The 22,785-nt window shown below is 47.3% G+C and overlaps 1 protein-coding gene across 1 annotated transcript in view; it reads left to right on the top strand.

Moving 5' to 3' along the window:
- The window catches only part of C1QTNF7 (C1q and TNF related 7), a 225,115-nt gene that overhangs the window by 141,506 nt on the left and 60,824 nt on the right, over nucleotides 1–22,785 (top strand). The window contains exon 2 of the mRNA XM_086964075.1: nucleotides 17,739–17,877. The gene's annotated coding sequence lies outside the window, so the exon portion shown is untranslated. The remainder of the gene's footprint in view (nucleotides 1–17,738; nucleotides 17,878–22,785) is intronic.

The following is a 22,785-nucleotide window of genomic DNA, read 5'->3' as shown; positions in this document are numbered from 1 at the left end:
TCTCAAACGCAGTATCCCCAGTGACATCACATGATTGTACTCTCCATCAGCTGAACATAGTCCATCCCTCCAATTCAGCGAGGGGAAAGTCATATTTCACAACAAAGCATTCCTCCCAGGCATCTCACGATTGGAAAGTATATGCAAAGAAAGTTGCCACAGCCTCCAGCATGAAATCACTGCCATCATCCGAAAATAGTTCAGCAATCCAATTTAGCAATGGGAAAGAACATACGTGCTCCTCCAGCATCGGATCCTCCTGTAACGTCAGAGGACAACTCGGTGGGTTCACCAGATCGCTGTGTGTCAGAAAGGCATCCGCCGCTGCAGAGATCTCCCATTGGCCCAGAACTCCATTTATCGCTGCCAAGGCCATAACTCTCTCGCCAGAACAGATCAACTCGTGAGCCACCACGGGACGCATTAGCTGATCAAAATCGACGTCAGGAGCAGTCCTCAAGCATAGGCACAAATCAATGGCCCAATCGAACTCGCAGTTCAGGCAGTGAAACACAGGTTGGACACACGTGAAGTCGGTGAACCGAAATGACAATCTATAGGCCGTGCTTAATGCTGCAAGCGGCAATGTTCCATAGTAATTGAGCATCCGATTACGGCACAGTGTCAGGAGGCGTTGAACGGCGTCCTGCGCAGGATGGGCATCCATGTTTTATGAAGAAAAACACCAACAGAATGCCTGCTGCTACAGCCAGCAACACAGGTAGTCCACCAAACAGACTCGAAAAAATAGTGTGGAAAAACGTGGGAATGATACCAAAAACTTTTTCAAACGTAGTCACGAGGCCACTGCTTACTAACTTAAAAAAATGTGCAAGCCCAGTCGTTGAAGAAGCATTAAAAATCTGGTGCACCAGCTCACAGAAATGAAACGGCAAATCAGTATTTAAAAGCGCCTGCACCTCTGTGCGGGTGTTAGCTATGTGAAGGACATAAGTTTCCCGGGCCGAACTCAGGGTCACTTGTTTTTGAGACAAAAGGGCCCTTATTCTGCTTAAACCATTGAATTTTGCTTCCAAGGTTGGAATCCGTGGCCAGATGGAGACATCTGAAGACCCATGCGTGGGTGGGTATAGAACATTCTTGCAGCACACCACATGCTCTGATACAGTTACCACATAAGCCACACCAATTAATAAACCACAACATAATTCGTTGTTTAAAAGTAAATAACTACCATTAGCTAATAATGTGAATGTGGGAACCACTGCTGGAACTGGCGTGCCTTTTAAAACACATGCTAAATTTGGGCGGTCCTGATTACAAGAACCGTGTAACTGAATGTGTCTGCATATTAATGAATGGTCAGGTGACTGTGTGCAATCCTCACCATTAAGATTCACTTCTTTTCCATCCTTCAGACATCTGTATGTGTATGGTAATGACCATGCCTCGTGTAAGAATGCATTGCCTAGTGGTTCATATCGTCCTATAGCAATATACCGCATACAGTTAGTAAATTTATATAAAGGAAATGGTAATGTAATTAAACCATGAATCAGCCACGTGGCAGTAGTGGTTTCAGCAACAGAAAAAGGCAAGGATTCTAGCTTCTCAATATGTAACATAGAAAATGATGCATCACGCATTGAAAGCATGCGCTGTTTTTCAGTAAGATTAAAAGGGGCGAAAAGGGATGAAACGTTCAATGAGTTCCAGGGAACTCGGCCTGCCTTAATTGTCTGTAGAGTCCAGGCAAACTGCATTACAGAACGCAATTGATTTTGACCATGGTATAACGTGGACACTTCATCATGTACAATATCAACAACAGAAGAAACAATATTATCCAATGTGTAAATCCTGGAAGAAAGCATGTTAATACTGTTATCGACTACTGCTAGCACTTTTTCCAAATTTGCTTGATCAATCGCTCTCAGGCGTTTAGCTGCCTCAACCTGTGAAAATTTCCAAATTTCATTGTATACAGCATAAAGAAAGCGTTTAGACCTACCCCTAGTCGGGCCTTTTATAAAATCATTTAGCTCTATATTCTCATTCAACTGGGACAGATGCAGTTTAACTGCAGCCAAAGTGGAATGTTGTAACCAGTTCTGACACAATTTGCCTACTGAATAAGTAGTAACAGTGTGATCTGTTTCAAACCTGGGATCTGGCCTGATGTGCGTAAAACCTTCAGACAAACCCAAAAACCTACGTTGGCAAGCATCAGAGCTTCTTTGCCACAAAAGCCACCCCTCCGGATCAAAACCAGAAATATTAAAGGAGGAATTCTGCAAAAGTGCTTGTATCCCACTAATGGATATTGTAGTGAAATTACTCCAACCTGAATATTCTTCCAAGTCAGGGATAGTAGGGGTATTTAATTTTTTAGATGTAGCAAATCCAAAACATGTTGTTTGAGAAATAGTAGAATTTAAAAACAACATGTGATTCGGGATGAGACATGCACGATGCAAAGCCTCAGTGCCTTGTACCTGCCAATCTTTGGTACCCCAAACCGATTTAAGGTCAATAGCATCCTTCCATAACTCATAGCCATCCACAGATAACCTTTCTAAAAAGGACTTTGAATACAGCAATTTTGTATCAGTAAGTCTAACTTTGGGCATGAATTTCTGGTTCACTTTAAAATAAAACGACTCAGGATTTGATTGATTAAAATCTGTAAAATAAGAGTATTTTCCCAGAAATGTACTTGAGCTCCCCTGTAAGGGAGTAGGGCAATGTTCCCACTGAGTGTAATTCACAGGAACCCTCCTGGAACTTGTCTTGTGTAAGAAATGATTTCCATAATGTTGATAACAAAACAAATCACCATAATTGACAGAATCTAAGTACAAATCCTCAGCATCAAAGGCCGCATAATATTTCAAATCAGAGAACAATGCTTCTACGGCCTGAAGATCCCAATCATCAGAACGAATATTTTGCTTAATCACATCTCCCATGTTTACTCTAAGCACATTAGGAACATTAATAACTTCTGTGGGGCCATGTATCTGAAACCTAACCGCATCCCACACAATCCCATCAAGGACTGGCCAAGCAGTAATCTGTACTGAATGTAAGTCTCTCTTTAGTCTGTGTACTGAATGTGAGGAGGAAAGAGGGGCCAATGTTCCATTAAGGTACCGAATTCCTGTTCTTTCTTTCACATAATGGCCATCGATCAGTCGGAAAAAATAAAACACAAAACCAATTGACATAAAAAGATAAAATAAAAATAGTATCAGCCAAATGTATGTCCAAGGTGGAATTAAAAAATGTTTTTTAAACAACGTGGCATATTTTGTAATAGTCGATGGTTTCTTCGAAAGTTCCGAATCAGAGTCAAAAGAGAATCTGGATTGGTTAGCCAAACGAGCTTGTAAATCGGACATAGATAAATCAGCAGGATCTGCATAGGTCACCTCATCAATGTTAGTAACAGGAATAGTATTTAATAAAGGACTAGTTATGGCAGGCATCTCGAGGGACACCTCCTGATCTGCACCAGATGTAATAGCCAGCACAGAGTGCCTCACCATGGAAGGACAGGATACAGCCGGTGTCATGCTATGAAGAATCGGCCACCCTGTGTGTCTTGACATTGTCAATAGAAATAAATCTGTTTTCTTTACGACCTGGAAGTGGTGGTAAAATGACTGTTCTTGTGCCCTTCACTCCAAGAACCCGAACAGGTGCACGATATGAGGGACCAAACTCTTTCTTGTTATCGATCTTTTCTCGAACCAGTTCTCCAACTTGGGGTAGCCAGCCAACTACCGGGATCTGCAACGCATCATCCGACGTGGAGGGCAAGTGTTCCTTTGCAAGACTGTCTCTGGTCTTTTGTAGATCCTGTAAAACATTGCAATGTTCATCTACGTCAAAGGCCGCGGCCTGGGCCTGGCAGTCTGCACCATCAAGGTCAGGTACGTACATCTTGATACCAAAGAGCATTTCGTATGGGGTCCGCCCACCCAGAGACCTTCTAGGGAGATTATTAAGCGCACGCTGCACGCCATAGAGGTGGGTCAGCCAGTTTCTACCAGTGCCTATAACACGGGCTGTCAAAGATTGCTTTAAGTCGCGGTTCATTCTTTCTACTACAGAATTGCCCTCAGGCCTGTAGGGGCTTGAAAACTTCACCTGTACTCCCAACGAAACCATAGCATCCTTGTACGCCTTAGAGGCGAAAGCCGGACCCTGGTCCGAATGGAAAGTACCACAAGCAAAGATTCCCACAAAGACACGCAAATCCTTAATGACAGTTCGCGAATCAGCGCTTCGATGCGGCCATACCCATACAAAGCGTGTGCATGAGTCAACTGCTACTAAGATGTATTTATACGCAGTATCAGAAGAAAAAGGACCGCAGTGATCCAAATAAACACATCCAAGTGGTTTATTAGAGATGTACAACTGTGTCTGAGGCGGACGCGCAGCAGTAGAAGGCTTGATCTGCTGACAAATGTCACACATAAGGACATAATCGCGCGTCTGTTTGTACAGTCCCCGCCACCAGAACCTCTGTTGTAGCTGAGATACAGTGGCTGAGACGCCCGCATGCGCAGACGCCACACCTTCATGAGCCGCTGTAATCAGAGAAGCTCTGCGATCCGAGTTGGGAACTAGACGCTCTCCAACTTCAGGAATTTTCACATAAGGAACCTTATCGGGACTTAAGTGGTATGTGTACTTCGAAGGGAACCCCGCAGGATATTTACCTCCCTTCTCCGTGGCAGCAACAGCCGCCAAGATGTCATCATCTATTTTGCTTTTGGACCTCGTGACTGCTGCAACCAAGTATTTTGATACCGCTGACTTCGCTGCTTCATCAGCAAGCGAGTTGCCAACAGCGTGGACCCCCACGCGCTGGTGGCCGAGAGTATGAATCACAAACACGAGCGGCAGTTTCTCTTTAATTTCCGCCACTCGGACCCAGATCATTTTATGTTTTATTGTGCTACCCTTGGAATCACGAAAATCATTCTGAATCCAAAAGAACAAGTTCTCATTGTAAGACTGGACACAGTAGTAAGAATCACTTACGATTAAAGTCGTCACACAAGGATCAGCGTACTCCAATGCGAGCATAAGAGCACGAAGCTCTGCTAATTGTGCGGTGCAGTCCCCTAGCGTTTGCGTGTGAACAACACTGGACTTGAACTCATCGTTCACCATGGCACCGACCACAATGGCGCAAGCGGAAACGTAGGCGTGTTTAGAGCCATGCGCAACCTGCGCCGAGCCATCCGTGTAAATGATACAATGGAAATCCTCCAACGGCCGCATTGCTAAAGGAGCTGGATGAACAAATTCATACTGTAAATACTCCTGCGACCGTAAAGCGGCGTCAAAAATAAACGTGACATCCTGAGATGTCAAGGATGTAGCCCACTGAATCCACCGAGGGTGCAAAGCTTTAGAATTCGGTACACTGGCTTTCGTGACCGCCTCCAAGGCCGGACACGGGGTGACAACCAACATGCGCTTTCCCTGCGACAGGGCACGTTCCTTAAGAATTGCCATCTGCACAGCCGTTAAAACTTTCTCCACAGTGGAAAAACGCAGTTCAGCCGAAGTGTATAAGTGTGACTTGTAAGCAATAGGTACAGTATCCCCTTCATTCAAAGTCAGGTACGTGAAACCCACCGTCCCAGGGATAATTCTTATCACCAGGTTGGTCTGGTTATCACGAGTCTGTAAGTAGTCAGAAGCGAGCATATCAGCCTGCAAGGACTGCAGAATGGCTGAATGCTCAGGCAGCCAGCATGATTTGGAAAAAGATGGTTGTACCAAGGCATATAAAGGCTTGATGCGCTGGGCATATTCCGGAATGTATGTCCTCCCGAAATTTAAAAAACCCAGTAAAGACTGTAATTTTTTCAGCGTTGTCGGAGAGCGCAACTGCGCGCACTTCTCCAGGAACTGAGGAGCCAATCCCTTTCCTTCGTGGTTAAGTTCATAACCTAGAAACAACACTGTGTACTCCGCAATGTGTGATTTTGCAAAGTTAAACTTGTAACCCATGTCTGCAAAGTTACAAATTATGCTGTTTACTCGACACAGATGCACCCAAAGTTCGTCGTCTGTGAGATAAATGTCATCCACATACGAACATGCAACTGGATCGAAACTCTCTAAAAGAGAGACTATGCGGGCGGAAAACACTCCAGGACTATTTTTATATCCCATTGGGAGTCGTTTAAACATTTTTTGTACGCCGCCGCACGTAAAACTGGTCCATTGGGAACTTAGACCATCTAATCTATGTGCATAAAAACCATTGGAAATGTCAAGCGTGGTTTTGAACCGTTTACGCTCAAGACTATTCACTAGGGCAGAGCCGTGAGTATTCTGTGCTACACAGTTACGGCAATGCGAGTTCAAATGCCGGTAATCCAAAACCAGACGATATGAGCCGTCCGGCTTGTTAACAGTAAAAAGGGGATTATTCATTGGTGACACACACGTTTCAATTACACCTTGATATTCCAATTGTTCAAGGATAGCCGCGACCGAAGCTTTAGCTTCACGCCGTATGGGATACTGGGGTTGTGGCTGCGGCTGTGACCGTAAAGGAATCTCATGGCTAGGGGACAATTTATCCCAGCCACACTGATTTCGGTACACAGCCGGCGCAAGCGCCAGAGCCCACTCTTCTGCAAAATGCAGCGCTTCCACTCTCGATACAGTGTGCGCGAAACTGGGGAGGATTACCTCCTCCCCTCGCGGAGCTGCGAGAACAAAAGGTGGGGGCCAGTCAGCCTCCGAAAGCAAAATGTCATACGTATCCGAAAGATTCTCCCAAAATACCCCTTTTACAGTTCGCTGCATGTCACCTTCAATTAACAGGACAATTTCAAAAAGTCTTTCAGGGGGAGCAACATGTGTATCAGCTGTTTCAATCACAATAAAAGTCTCAGTCGCTGTCACCTTCAACAGTGGACGGAGGGCCTCTCTCACTATGGTAATCTCCGCCGCGCTGTCCAGCAAGGTCAGAGCCCACGTCAGATTCCGAAGCCGCGTTCTCACTATCTGGGGCATATCGATGCGCCGTTAAGGCTGCGACTTTCTTCTTGGCAAACTGCGGTCTCTTTGGCGTAGAGTCGTCCCGCTGATCCCCTTCACTTCGCGTGCGGGGCTGGCCACGTCCTTGCTGGCCACCCCTGCCCCTGCCGCCCCCTCCACCACCGGTTGACGGAGCCGACGAGTCCTGAAAGGAACGAGGAGAGCGTTGGTCAGATGCCTGATATCTGTCAGGCGATTTAATCGTAGCGCGATCGCGCAATTCATAAACTCGATCCGACTGCGCAGGTTGTGAAGGCGCCGGACTAGAAACCTGTGTCTGTTGTTGTTGTTGCTTACCCTGATTCTGCTTTTTAGGCCAATTCTGTTTTTTGGACTTGGGTTGTCCACCCGTTTCCGAAGACTGCCCCTGGGGCTGCTTCTTTTCTTTTTCAAGAAAAACCTTTACACCCTTAGAATTGCGGCCAACCGTTTTATAAGCCGCCACAATAATTCTCGCCAGCTGACGGGGTTTCTCGGCATCGGGAATTAACGCCAGACCATTGGCCACCTGAAAGTTCACTGCATCCCCTTTTACATTCGCAAGGATAATACCGCAAACTGTCTCAAATGAACCGCTCAGGCGCATACCCAACTCAACCGCCGACTCCGGTCCGTGATCATCCTGAACACGTTTTAGGACCGCAGACAGGTTCGAAACTGACGGGGTGCCAAAGCACCTCGAGTAAACCGCTGCAAAAGTCTTACCCCATGTTTCACAGTCAGCAAGTTCAGGGGCTAAATCCTTCGGTAAACTAAGCGTAAGAATCCGGTGTTTTTCACCCGGTGTCGTATTAGGAAACACAGCCTCCAGCTGGTCGAATTTCTCGGCAAGCCAGTAAGGAAAATCATCCTTATTCTCTGGCTTTCTGCCCATTACGGAATTCACCAAGACAGGACTGATTTTCAAACCAGCCTGTTCCGCTCGAAGCTGCGCACCTGCGGGGGCTGCGCCATGTATATTACGACCAATGTAATGAACAAGCGCTCTAATCACGTCAACCGCGACATCATGCAGACGTCGCAGATCACCCACATTACAAGTGGTGCGATTAGGATGAGGAGTAAATCCGCCCAAGGCGGGCCAGTTTGTGCCCGGAATGGACAACGGACCCAACCTCGGAGCCGTTAAAGAATGGGGTAGGACGCCACCAAACCAAACTCTGTGCTGCCAAACATCTATAGGTACTTCCAGTGCCCTGTACGGAGCATAAGCCGCCGGAACAGCCGAGGCAGTGTATGAATGGTAGACACCCGAATTAGCGTCTACCTCCGGAAATGTCACCCAGGAATAAAACAATTCGTACGGGTACGCATGTTCCGCACTCACCACTAGAACCACAGCCAAACCTTCCGCAGGGACATTAAATGCCCGCAAGTGGTCGCGAACCGCGACGCGGCTATGCTGCGCTATGTCCACGGCCATGGTAGCACCGGAAGTGAAAAAAGACAAAGAACACTTTGTAGCACAACTGGGTAGTAATTCAAAGTAACCGTTTAAATTAGAATTCAAGCTTGAAAAGACCTATTTCAAAAACAGGTAGGTTTTCCGACACCACCGTTTACCGGAAACGGGAATGAAGGTGTCAAGGTATGAATGATATACTACTCGAGTGTCATGAAATAAGGCCAACCAATCCGTTGGGCGCCATGTAGCAGGGTTTCCGTTCTCCCACAGAACTGTGCATAGAGATCTAGAACCTCAGTGAGTTAGGATGATCCAAACTCATCTCAGTGTCAGAAATCCCCTTACCTAGCTAGCTACAGTGTCTCATGGATCATTATGGAATGATCCATGTCTTAGACAAACCAGAACATGATCTTTAGAATACCTCAGGAATCGTGGAACACATGAACACTCTTTCGTTATATAATCATTTCAAACTTGCACTTGTGTTCTTTGACTCTCAGTTTTGGTTTGAAATGATTATATAACGAAAGAGTGTTCATGTGTTCCACGATTCCTGAGGTATTCTAAAGATCATGTTCTGGTTTGTCTAAGACATGGATCATTCCATAATGATCCATGAGACACTGTAGCTAGCTAGGTAAGGGGATTTCTGACACTGAGATGAGTTTTGGATCATCCTAACTCACTGAGGTTCTAGATCTCTATGCACAGTTCTGTGGGAGAACGGAAACCCTGCTACAGTATTGGTACCAACACTCACAGTAACACAGTGAAAACACCACAAATGGACTTCACACCAGTTTAGTAAAATAAAGTATCTTTATCTAAACCACACAAGACCACAAAAGACCAAAATGGCAAAACTCCAACATACACAGTTCAAAATTATGACTTTAAAAGAGTTCTAGAGTCTGCGTCAAAATAATCCACAGTTGTATCACGTTTAGCCAAAAGTACCTGTAGATGCAACAAAAGTTCCAAGTGAAAGCTGCAGCATTGGAAAACAAGTGATGCGTCACTCCTGAGACCCTGGGGAGGCGATGCGACAACCTTGCTGTACGCAGCAGGCGTGTTGCGATGAATCCGGTCTGTATGGGGAGAGATGCGATGCCTTGTGTGGATTCCGGTGCGCAGGTTCGGTAGGAGGCGTCTCGCACAGGCATGATGCGACGATCTTCGGTGCGGCGACGAAGCGTGGCACAGCAATGATCTTCTTCTCTCGTGTCTCCTCGATGCGTTGGCTCTGCAACGATGTTCACAGAGACGGGATGCAATCCGCAAGCAAGTGATGCAACAGTTTCTCACATCGATGACAGGCTTTGCGACAATACTCCCAGCGACAGGAATCTTCTCACACTTGGGTGATGCGCTCCACAAGCGAACGATGCTCAGTAGAGTTGCGTAAAGTTCTTCTGTTCCCGGTATTGCAAGAGTGTGTATTTCAGTCAGACACTGTGTTCTGAAAAGGATCCGCAGGATGATCCAAGGAGACCCAGGATGTTGTTAGCAAAGTAACTGTTAGATGTGGGGGTCTCTAGTTGGCAGAGGTAGGTACCAATGTCCAAATAGGGACCCTTGCTTCCAGTCAGGGTAAGGGGGATACACTCTTTAGATAACCCTTGCTCACCCCCTTGGTAGCTTGGCACAAGCAGAAAGGCTTATCAAAGGCAATGTGTAAAGTATTGGTACCAACACTCACAGTAACACAGTGAAAACACCACAAATGGACTTCACACCAGTTTAGAAAAATAAAGTATCTTTATCTAAACCACACAAGACCACAAAAGACCAAAATGAAAAAATCCAACATACACAGTTCAAAATTATGACTTTAAAAGAGTTCTAGAGTTTGCGTCAAAATAATCCACAGTTGCATCCCGTTTAGCCAAAAGTACCTGTAGATGCAACAAACGTTCCAAGTGAAAGCTGCATCGTTGGAAAACAAGTGATGTGTCACTCCTGAGACCCTGGGGAGGCAACGCGACAACCCTGCTATACGCAGCGGGCGTGTTGCGACGAATCAGGTCTTTAAGGGGAGAGATGTGATGCCTTGTATGGATTCCGGTGCGCAGGTTCGGTAGGAAGCGTCTCGCACAGGCACGATGCGATGATCTTTGGTGCGGCGACAAAGCGTGGCACAGCAATGATCTTCTCTCGTGTCTCCTCTATGCGTTGGCTCTGCAACGATGTTCGCAGAGACGGGATGCGATCCGCAAGCAAGTGATGCAACAGTTTCTCACATCGATGACAGGCTTTGCGACGATACTCCCAGCGACAGGAATTTTCCCGCACTGGGGTGATGCGCTTCACAAGCGAATGATGCGTTGGTTCTTGCAGCTGCAACAGGCGCTGCGACAATCTTTGCAGCAACAGGAATTTTCTCGCACTGTCAACGATGCGCTCTGCAAGCGAGCGATGCTTGAAAATTGTATATCTTCTGTTCTTCTTATTTACCAGCTCCCCAAACAATAGGTGATAACTTCCAGAGGCCCCACAAATGGATCAAGCTCTCTAGGAAGGGCAGACCTCACACAGTAGTTCAGGGGGAAGCTGGGGGTGAAGTCCTTATGTTCCTGGGACTTCTTAACAGGAGGCCAGCTCTTCTCAGGCCCTTGGAGATCTCTTCAAGCAAGGGGACACAGCAACAGCAAAGTCCTTTTTCTCTCCTTGGCAGCAAAGCAACTGCAGGTCAGCCCATAAACACACAGCAGGACAGTCCTTCCTCTTCAGTCTTCCAGCTTTCTCATTGGCAGAGGTTCCTTCTTGATTCCAGGATGATCTAATTTTCTGAAGTCTGGGTAGCCCTTTTTATTGCAATATTATCTTTCATCTAGGAGGGCAGAGAGGTCTTAGTCAGAACCTGTTCTGGCCAGCCCTGGAGCACTTAGTATGCTTGACTCCATCTTTCCTTTGAGAGAGGGGGGTAGGGTCATCAGCCGTCCCAGCAGGAGGAGGAGCCAGCATTGTGGAAAAGCAAGCACAGCCCTATTCGGGCCCAGGTGCTATCCCCTCCCACCACTCAAGATGCAGATGAAGCTATTTAGCCTAAGGACGACTCACTCTGCCTCTGGGAGCCACCCCAGCCCCTGTCACTCACAATCCAGACAGTCAATTCACAAACAGGCCAAGGCACACAGAAAAGTCAGACAAGAACATACCTACATTAGTACATGCTCTACCTTTCAAATACACTGCACCCTGCCCAGGGGGTACAATAATCATTATAATAATAATAATAATAATAATAATAATAATAATAATAATAATACTGTATACCCAGCACAGGGGTGTCCCGGCGCTAAAAACACTAGGTAGGTAGGCGTCAGAGGCATGAGTGCATATTTTAGGTCTACAATGCTACTGTCTTGAAAAGCCATGTCTTCAAGGCTTTTTTAAAACAGACTTCTGACTTGGCACTTCGAAGAGTGGCTGGGAGGGTGTTCCACAATACGGCTGTTTTGACCTTGAATGCTCTTCCACCCAGGCGTGCTTTCTCAAAGCGCGGAGTCTGCAACCAGTTGAGAGAGTTAGAACGCAACAACCGGTTTTGTTTGTAGGGGCAGAGTCTTCTTTCCTTCAGATACTTTGGGCAGTTTCCATTCAAAGCCCGATATGCCATTGCCATGGCCTTAAATATGATTATTTTCGCCAGGGGAGTTTGTTTAAGCGCGGAGAGACATGTTTTCGGAATGGAATCCGGCAAACCAGCCTCGCAGCCGCATTTTGAATAATTTGAAGGCGATGGATAGCATATTTAGGGAGGCCAAGGTACAACGCATTGGCAAAATCTAACCTTGATGTAACTATAGCATGGAAAACTGATTTGCGGCAACAGATGCAGGATTTTCCGGAGATTTTTTAACTTGCTAAAACAGGTCGCAGAGACTTTTTGTATTTCAGCTGAGAAGGTCAGATTTACTTCCCACTTCACTCCTAGGTTTCGAATAGAGGTGGCTGGGGATCGAGGAGTGCCCATTTCAGCTGGCAACCAAAGTTCTGACTCGGACACTTTACCTTGCCCAAAAAACAGAACCTCTGTTTTTTCTGCGTTTAGCTTTAGTTTATTAGAATTCATCCATATAACTATATCGCGTAAGCACCCCTTGACATTTCTGAAACCATTCACCGTCTGCTCTTTAAAGGAGAAAACCAGCTGGGTGTCGTCAGCATAGGAAATAGCCTTCACCCCCCAGTTGGCAATCAGAGAAAACAGAGGAGCTAGGTAAAGGTTAAAAAGTAAAGGGCTCAATGCTGAGTCCTGGGGTACCCTGCACCAGAGTTGATTCGGTTGGGATTCATATGGCGTGAGGGCGACTTTCTGAGTGCGTCCACTCAAATAGGAGGTCAGCCATGTTAAAGCATTTCCCTCCAGTCCGGCTTCTTTTAGGCGCTCACCAAGGATAGTATGGTCAACATTATCAAAAGCTGCTGACAGAAGATCCAGGAGCACCAGCAGCGCCGGTGCCCCTGAATCCAGTGACCACCTAATCGACTCTGCCACCTCCAACAGCATAGACTCTGTGCTAAACCCTGCTCGAAAGCCTGATTGAGTATCATGCAAAATCCCATTCTGCTCAATGAAGCTCGTCATTGGCATTGAACCAGTTTTTCCAGCATTTTTCCTGGAGCGGGTGGAAGAGAAATAGGACGCAGGTTTTTTAAATCGCCCGGGTCTCCATTTTGTTTTTTTTTCAGTGGGAGAAGCGTTGCATGCTTCCATTTATCTGGAAAGATGCCAGTTTTCAAGGAGGTGTTCCAAATATGTAGCAACCCATCCACCAATGAGGGTGCTAGCACCTTCCATAATTTGGGCGGGAATGGATCATCTGGGGCTCCTGAATGGCATCTCTGAATTACAATTTGAGCATCCTGTGGCATAATAGGAGAAAATTCGCTAAGCCTAAGTGTCTCCCCCCGGAGTGGAGATTTATCCTCTTTCACAGTGGCCTCTGGGGCCCGAAATGACTTGTAGACCTTTACGATCTTGTCGTTTAAATAGTTCGCAATTCTATTGCACAGGGCTGGGGATGAAGTAACTTCTATCTCCAGTGCCGGGGCTTAAAAAAGGATTGAACAACCTTAAAGATGTCGCTGCTTGACTGCTTAGCATTTCGGATGCTTGACGCATATCATTTTGTCTAGCTGTTTTTAACTCCTTATGAAACACTTTTAAGGCTTCTTTATAGTTTGCTTTAATTTTTTCACAATAACTCAGCCTCCATTTGCGTTCCAACTTCTTGCATCTACTCTTGTGCTACCTAAGGGCTTTAGAGAACCATGGGCAGTGGGGGATAGTCTATTTGATTTCCCCACTCTGCCTGGCGCTACCAACACCACAGCTGAAGCAATCCAATGATGTAACAAAACTGCATCGGCATCTGTATTGGCCGATAGATGGATAGGGTTGTCTAGCAAAATGGGGTTGAGTGTGGTATCAGTTAGATTGTTCCAATTTCTTTTAAGCGTAAGGCGTGTTCCTTTAGCTTGCCCTGAGTTTGGTAGGGAAATAGAAAAAGGGACCAAATAATGATCTGATCAGGGGGACAGGCGTCTCCATGGAAGTGGCAGTACTATTGGAGAAGACTAAATCCGCTACATGTGTGAGGCCGGAGACCCATTGTTTGAGGTTTGCCCCATCTAATAATGTGATTAACTGCATTGCCAGTGGGCAGCTTAAATCATTTATATGCAGTTTAAAGTCTCCCAGGGTCAGAAAATTAGAGTACAGGATTGATTTTTTAACAATTAAATTACAGATTTATGAAGGGCGCCCACTGCACAATAAGGTGGTCTATAAATGAGAATCCCCCCAAGAGCAGACATGGGGATTGGTTGTAGACAGAAATTTAAACCTTCTATGCCCTGAGCAAAAACAGGAGCCGAGGACACCAACTCCCATGTGTCCCTGAATATAATGGCCACCCCGCCTCCCCTTTTTCCTCCTTCTCTGTTAACATGGCACATTTTAAAGCCTGGAGGGATCACTAGTGTAATTTTTGTCATGGTGTCCATTTTGAGCCAAGTCTCCGTCAGGTACAAAACGTCTAAGCATGGGCGAATTTTGCGAATTGGCAATTCGCAAATTTGCGGATTTGCGAATTGGCAATCCGCAAAATTCGCGAATTCGCGCTAATTTTTTTATTTTTGCGTGATCGCGGGTGTTCGCGAGGCGCTTTGCAATTTCGCGGGGGGGGTTTTGCCTGCTTAATCACTGCCACCCTCTTGTTTTTTATGCCCATCTGCCCTCTGTACCACTTGTTTCTGTGCCCTTCTGCCCTCTGCCCCACTCATTTTTTGTCCCCTTCTGCCCTCTGCCCCACTTTTGTGCCCTTCTGCCCTCAGCCCCACTTAGAATGGCGACGGCAAGCTGCCAGCGCCATTCTAAAATAGCTAGAAATAGCTTCAACAGGAAGCACTAATAGATAAAGTAAAGCAGGTGCTCCAGTTGAAGGTCAAATTAAGTTACACAATCATTAATTACCCCAAGTTTGGGGGTGATTAATGATTGTGTAACTGAATTTGAGCAGCACCTGCTTTACTTTATCTATTAGAGCTTCCTGTTGAAGCTGACTTTTGTAACCATTTTAGAATGGCTATGGCAGCTTGCTGGCGCTATTCTAAAAGAGTTACAAAAGTCAGCTTGAACTTTTGACCCAATCCCCGTTCGCGGATTTTCGTTCGCGGATTTTGCGGTAAATTCGCGAATCTCGCGGATTGCGAATTTACCAAAAATCTGCGAAATCCGCGAGCGGAACGGATTTTCCGCCCATGCTTAAAAACGTCCCAAGTGCCATCAAATAAAGTTGACCACACATCATCAGTGTGTTTGGGTAGCGATCTACAGTTTATGAGACAGGCCTTGATTATGGCACTAACCTACCTCAGCTCGGCCTCGAGAGCCCGCCTGCTTTTTTGTAGATGTCATAGTATGGGCTAGCAGCTGTCAGGGAGTGGGGTAGTGGCTAGGTTGATCTGGTGTAGAGTCAAACAGCCAGGACCGCGGAGATTCAGAAGCTCATCTTGCGTCCAACAGTAAGACTCACCGCTCCTAATTTTGGCAGCATGGCCGGCGCTGGCCGAGATCCGGTCGCGGACTGGCGCAGATGGGCTTGCCTTTGGCGCGCTTGCTGCGCGGCCGGCAAGACATCCGCCTGATAAACCACCTGGCTGGAAGTGCGTCAGCCAGTGTGGGCGGAGTCGCGTCTGTTTCTCCGCTCAATCAGCACTGATTGATTGGCGGACCAGGGACAGCGACACTCTAGGTAAAATAGCAGCGATTACCACAGTTACACCAATGTAAGTCTAAAAACAATTTGAAAATGTATTACAGCAGCAGTTTAAGTCAGGTTCTGTTTAAAAAAATGCGGGGAAACGGGAAGTGCAACGTGCAGCCAGCAATGTGCAAATTAGGCAGAGCAACCAGAAATTTTAAAAAGACAAGCAGCAAAAAGCTGTGCGGCGCGTTATCACCCAGTGCTACGTGGCCGGCAAAACATCCGCCTGATAAAGCCCCTAGCCGAAAGTGCGTCAGCCAGTGTGGGCGGAGTCGCGTCTGTCCCTCCGCTCAATCGGCACTGATTGCCGTGGCGTACCGGGGACGGCAACACTCTAGGTAAAATAGCAGCGATTACCACAATTACACCAATGTAAGTCTAAAAACAATTTAAAATATTGTTACAGCAGCAGTGTAAGTCAGGTTCTGTTTACAAAAATGCGGGGAAACGGGAAGTGCAAAGTGCAGCCAGCAATGTGCAAATTAGGCAGAGCAACCAGAAATTTTAGAAGACAAGCAGCAAAAAGCCTTGCGGCGCGTTATCACCTCGGGCCTTCCTAAGGGGTGTCTAATGTGCACAGAAAGGGAAGGGTTAGGCCTGGCCAGTGGGGACACTGGTCCGGTCAGCATGGCAGTTAGCAACTGCACAAAGGCACAGGGTGGCAGGCCTGAGACACCATTTTAGGGCTACTCATGTGGGTGGCACAATCAGTGCTGTTGGCCCACTAGTAGCATTTAAATCACCAACCCTGGCACACTTAGTGCACTCTACTAGGGACTTACTAGCCAATCAAATATGCCAATCATGGATAACCAATCACAATCATAATTTATACAGAGAGCACATGCACTTTAGCCCTGATCAGCAGTGGTAAAGTGCCCAGAGTCCTATTGCCAACAACCACAGGTCAGGAAAAACAAGGGAGGAAGAAGCAAAAAGTTTGGAGATAACCCTGCAAAAAGGGCCATTGCCAACAGTAACCACTATGATTCATAACATATATCAGTACTAGTGAATGTCACTGTGGCTTTTCTCTTGTGCCCAGAGCCCTTCTTTAATGTTTGATCCTATAAAATATAGCACAAAGCAGTAGTTTCAGATCAAATAAGCTGCCTTGAAAGTTTCTGGTTTAGGGTAATTGCAATATTTCGTGTTTGGTCCATTCAGTTAGTAGTGAGTGCCCAATAGTTATTAAAAAATGAGATAAAACAGTCCAATATTCTGTGCATGCTACTTTATTTAAGGTATAACATAAAATCGTGGATAGCTAAGCAAGCATACAGAATTACATGTACCATATTAGACTCTGTCTTATCATCTCTTAGACCAAGGTATTGCTTTTTGAGGGCCTCTCAATCCCGATAAACCTTCCTTTGAAAGGAAACCTTCCATACTCCTTCCAATATTGTCTTTTTAATGATTTGCTATCCTGACTGTTCTCTTGTGTTTATTTTGTCAATAATTCCTCAGGTGAGCATTGTCACAAAAAAGTATTTTATCATCTGCCTGTTCTTCAAGAAATCTTGCCCCTTTTGTTTCTGCCCCAGTACTGTATGAGCTGTGGTGGTCACAGTAGCAGCTACTGTTGGGAGTGCTACTGGGCGGTGACTTGGGGCGGGGGAGGGGCAGGGTGGAGGGTAGTAAACACCGGAATATGGATGAATGCAGGTAAGTTGACAATTATATCAATAAAACATTCCATTGTGTGCGCTGCATCGCCAAATGCGATGCAGCGCGTGCAACAAAATCTACACTGACAGTCTTGGCTCCTGTGACTTATTTCCCCTCTGGTATTGTCCTTTCTATTGAGAGTACTTAAACTGACCTATGGACTGACTGCTCGTGTGTCAAATAAAATAATACACGAAAAAATATATTTAATTGAAAAGTTTACAATGGATTAAATGGAATGGAAGTCCACAGCAGTTTTCATGATCTTTGTATTCATTTGTTAATGTATTATTCGTTGTTTTATTAATTAGCAGATTCTCATATATTTATGCATTTTCTTTATGCAGTTGTCTTTAGTGCAATCGTCATCCTCCTCTGGACGTCCAGAGCTCACTCCTAACCTACTTGAAAAGAGTGCCAATGCAGGGAGCAGGAAGGAGAGGGTTTTTCCTCTTGGAAGCTCGGCCCTATACTGTCACATTTTTGGTAAGTCTAAAGCGTGGCCCCTGTCAGGACAATTCACCATCCATATGTGTCCACCGCACGCAAGAACAAACTCTGAGTGTAAACTGTGTGCAGTTAAGATAGACATCGGCAGCCATGAATCAATAACCAGCGAAAAAACAGAAAGCCAGAATAGAGGTTTTCTCTAGCTATGGTCTAGGATTCAGGATCTATAATGGCATCCTCACCAGAGTTAGTGTTGCCACAAACCTACAAATGAAATCGGACCTTCAAAGAAAATTACATCTCAAACGTATCCTTTAAATCCTATACTTGTTTTGCACAGTGATACTGGCCTGAACAGCATAAATATTCACGATCTGCCACTACATTAAACACAACCCACATGAGAGAATCACAAAAAAAGCCCCTCACCCACCATCCAGGTTACACAGTCTTTAAACCCCATTTGGTTTTTAGCACTACTACTGCTCCAATCTACTGGTACCTCTTACCACTAAGGCCCTAATTACGATGTCGGAAGCTTGTTTCCGGTCCAAGGAAGGCATGGCATGGCAGTTCGGGCTGGACTGTTCCCATGAGGCACAGGGTCAGACTGATTTGCATATAGCCATGTCTGAACTGGGGTGGCAGAGTGGGCTAAAGAACGGTGATGGATTCAACCCAGATCTTTTGACTGGGTGTGAGTGTTTGATTGGTTCAGATGCTCCGTCCATTACCACCCCCTTTTGCACTGCTTTTGGCCGCCATAAGTGTGGCAGGGTATGCTCAGACTTGAGTCCCTTGCTCACTTTGCCACTGGATTCAAGCAAGCCGGGCTGAAGACGGCTGGAATGCCACAAACCGGTTCGGAAGCTTGTTTCCGGTCCAGGGAAGACATGGCTTGGCAGTTCGGGCTGGACTGTTCCCATGAGGCACAGGGTCAGACTGATTTGCATATAGCCATGTCTGAACTGGGGTGGCAGAGTGGGCTAAAGAACGGTGATGGATTAAACCCAGATCTTTTGCTGGGTGTGAGTGTTTGATTGGTTCAGATGCTCCGTGACCGCTCGACAAGGAGTCGGCTGTTCTTCTTCCACAAGCCTTCAAGGAGGTCGGAAGTCGGCTGTTCTTCTTCCACAAGCCTTCAAGGAGGTCGGAAAGTGTATCGTTTCGTTTGAGGCTTGTGCTGCAAAATGCAGCAGCAGCATCAAAAGAAAATAAACGCTTTTAAAACACCCCTGCAATGTGTGGTAGGCACCATATGATGCCTGCTGCAAAATACAGCAGCAGCCTCAAGAGAAAATAAACGTTTTTAAAACACCCCTGCAATGTGTGGTCGGCACCATATGATGCCTGCCACATGATACAGGGATGTTTGGGGGGGCCCCGTAGGTGCCCCCAGACCATATAGCGGAGGGCCAGGGAGGAAGTGGCTGAGCAGGCTGCTTTGCGGGGCGATGCAGGCCTCACTCGGGTGCTATGGGGCAGCGCGGGGCGGGCTGCGCAGCAACAGTTATCACATGCGGACACAATGCCACAGTCGGAAGTGACGCCACGAGCGGTGGCCCCTCCTTTTATTGACTCCCCGCAGGCCACGCCTGGCCTGCGGATGTAGGGATGCATGCCGATATGAACAAGACTGTCCTTTTGAATGTCCTTTTAGTCCGACTACGTTGATGCCCACGGGTCTGCAGGCACCCAGGGTCTTATGAACAGGCATAGTCTCTTAGTCTCTGGTTCGGGAGCGGATTTAGCCGTAGATGGTACCGCTGGAGCCAGTGCGCCCCCATCGGCTGGCCTGACCCGGAATCCCAGGGTCTATATCGCGAGGAGGAGAGGGAGTGATGTCTTGGGCTTCACCGGATGGGCAGATGGTAGGCGCATCTGCATCATCTTCGGCTACGTCCGTGGTTCGGGATGTCGGTTGGTGGATTATGGTCTTCGCGCGGTGTTCTGACGGGACCTTCTTGAACAATGATGCATTCCGGGATACTTCCTCTGTCCCCTTGCGGGCTGTTATCATTGCGCCGTTGGTTGCTGTTACTATCCAGGTGCCAGGTTCATAGCGCGTCTGGAATTTTCCTCCTTGACACCTGTTTCGCAGGATGACCGTCGCCCCTGGCCTGAGTCCTCTGGGGGTGGCTCTGCGGCGAATGCTCGCTTCTTGATTTTGCCGCTGTCTTCATTCTTGCGTTTCGTCTGCATCAAGGGGAAGTGATGACCATCCTGGTGTGGTTGGTAGGAGGTCACGCTGCGGCCCTTGGAGCATCAGAGCCCACGGGCTCCGTTGGGTCGTGCAATGGGGGGTGCTCCGGTATTCCCTCAGGAACTCATGCAGCCGGTGTTCTGGGTCTGCCTGTTCTACTGTGGATATTCTGAACATCTTGTTCAACGTACGCATGAACCTTTCGACATCCCCGTTCGCCTGGGGCCATTGAGGAGTGATGTGTCGATGAGTGATCCCACGTTGTTGGAGGAACGTGACAAATTCTTCCCCCTGGAACGGGGGACCGTTGTCACTGTGGACTTCCTGCGGGAATCCAAACATCGCGAATACTTTCTCCAGGACATGACCTACGTGGCTAAACGCCATCAATGCAATCGGCTTGACCACGGGGTATTTCGAGTAGGCATCCACGATGACGAGCGTGTGTCGTCCACCTGGGAAACTACCGAAGTCCATGCTTATCTTGGACCACGGTACGGTTGAGGGCTTCTTCGGTGATGACCGGGAGAGGCTTCTCGGGCCCCTGGCAGTTGGCAAGGCATGCACTGCCTGACACACTCCTCCACCATCTCTTCAAGTTCCGAGAACCATACTTTCTCACTCATTCGTGATTTCATTTCGACGACGCCTTGGTGTCCTCCGTGAGCCAATTGTACGGCTCGCTGCTTGAGGCTTTGCGGGATGTCTAGGTGAGGCCCCTCATCAGGACACCATCCCCAGTGGCGCTTAACTCGTGGCGGACCCACCACATCTTCATGAGAAGTTCCCGGTCTTCAGGGGCCGATCCATTCGCTTGTCGCAGGTAGTCGGTCCAGGAGCCTTCTTCTACCGCTCTGACTGTCTTGATGTATATGGCATCGGTGGCCGCCGCTTCCTTCACTTCCTCTAGTGACATACACTGGGGGCATGAGGTGAGGGCTACCCAGTGTGCGAATTCTTCACAGCCATCGTCCTCTTCTTCTTGGTGCGCTTGAGCCGGATGCCTTGAGAGGAAGTCGGCAGGGTTCTTGGATCCTGGGCGGTACACGACCTCCATCTCGTAGGGTTGCAGATGGACGGCCCAGCGTTCAATTCGTAGTGATGGATGGGGCGTCGTCCCCTTGAAGAGGGGAACTAGCGGTTGATGGTCTGTCACCATGGTGAATGGTTGCCCTCGTAGGTAGAGGTGGAAGTGCTTACAGGCCCACTTGATGGTGAGTGCCTCACGCTCGATCTGTGCATATCTGGCTTCTGTCAGGGTAAGGGCCTTGCTGGCGAAAGCCAGTGCGGTCCACTTGAGGAAATATACATTTTATGGTCAAGTTGTGTTCCCTAGCGTGTACCCCACCGTCTCCATGTACGAGTTGAAGTGCATGTAACTTCCCTCCTGTACCAGCTATGAAGACGCAAATACATTTGCGTCCAACGTTAACATGTCCTCTTTCAGACCCACCCTGAATGGGTTGAATGGTCCGTTCCTAAGTATGCCATGCCAACGTCTTTTTGTGGTGTACTTCTCCGTTTTTCAGCTCTAGCTGAGTAGGCCCCTGAATTTCTGCCACCGAGCCTCTTTTCTGGCTTCTGACTCCAAGGGCCTCTGCCCAGGCTGCCTCTGTACCCGTGAACTCTGACTTACTTTCAGCGCGGCCCCTCGCGCTCAGCTCAGCCTGTTGCCTGCCAAGATTGACTATAACCTTCGAGTTATCTGTTCCGCTCCCCGAAAATACATTCCTGCCTGCTAGCTTCAGTAAACATACCCCTCAGCTACAGGGCCAAAGGGCCGACCTGTCTCCGTGCAAGTAATTCATAGCTTCTGTTGCCATGCTTCCATGGAAGGCCCCGTGCCCCCACGCTTCTCATGCAGACACTTAGGCGCTTATACACGCATTCACAGTTAGTATAGAATAGCTTCTGCCCTAGAGACCCTTTCTGCCCAGATAGCTCAGTTCCTAAACACCAGATATCAGATATGATAGAAGCACAAGTTGATCTGACATGCCAGACTTCTGTCTCTTTCCGTCAGTGTAAATGTCAAGTCCCCTGCACCCTCCGACTTCATGCCATTCACACGTCATGCAGCTGCGCGCCCATCCAAGCTTCCAATTTCTGCTGACATTGCAACATTTTCCGTTAGTGCCACCCCTTTTGTGACACCTATCTGTGACGTTTCTAGCACACACCTCCAGTTCACGCCTAGACCACGCCTTTTGATTACGTACTAGTAACACGTGTATACTGTTATCTTGTCTTCTCTCAGCTGTTACGCCTACTATAACTGTTTCCTATGACATGAATTAAGTATATAAGCTATGTAATGTAATAAAAGAGCGCTCTATCCCTTCTGACACCCCTGTGGTGGTCAGAACATGATATCCTGGTCTTGACCATTCCTTTTTAAGGAATAAACACCCCTAAGAACTCTAACACCACGGACTCTGTTTTCTTTCTTTCCGACTTGAGTTATTATTGATTAAGTACTTACCTGCATAGAAATTAAGAGAGTAAATTAATTATTTACGTCATTTTGGCGCCCGAATAGGGACCCCTCCCCCACCTCACGCGCCGGTTGGTGCGTTGCAAGCTATGTCCCCTGCCATCCGTTAGATGGAAACTACGCGTACCGGCAGGATTTCCTGCATCTCCCTCTGACCCACGGAGGTGACGAAGACTGCGATCAGTACCCAGACGAGGCGGTGAGGAGTGCGGAGGATCCCGACCAGAGCCTAGCCGAAAGAAGCAAG

The sequence above is a fragment of the Lissotriton vulgaris genome, chromosome 3_2, assembly GCF_964263255.1.
Source record: "Lissotriton vulgaris chromosome 3_2, aLisVul1.2, whole genome shotgun sequence".
Classification (NCBI taxonomy): domain Eukaryota; kingdom Metazoa; phylum Chordata; class Amphibia; order Caudata; family Salamandridae; genus Lissotriton; species Lissotriton vulgaris.
The sequence above is the reverse complement of the archived record's forward strand: the minus strand, read 5'-3'. Positions and strand labels throughout refer to the sequence as shown.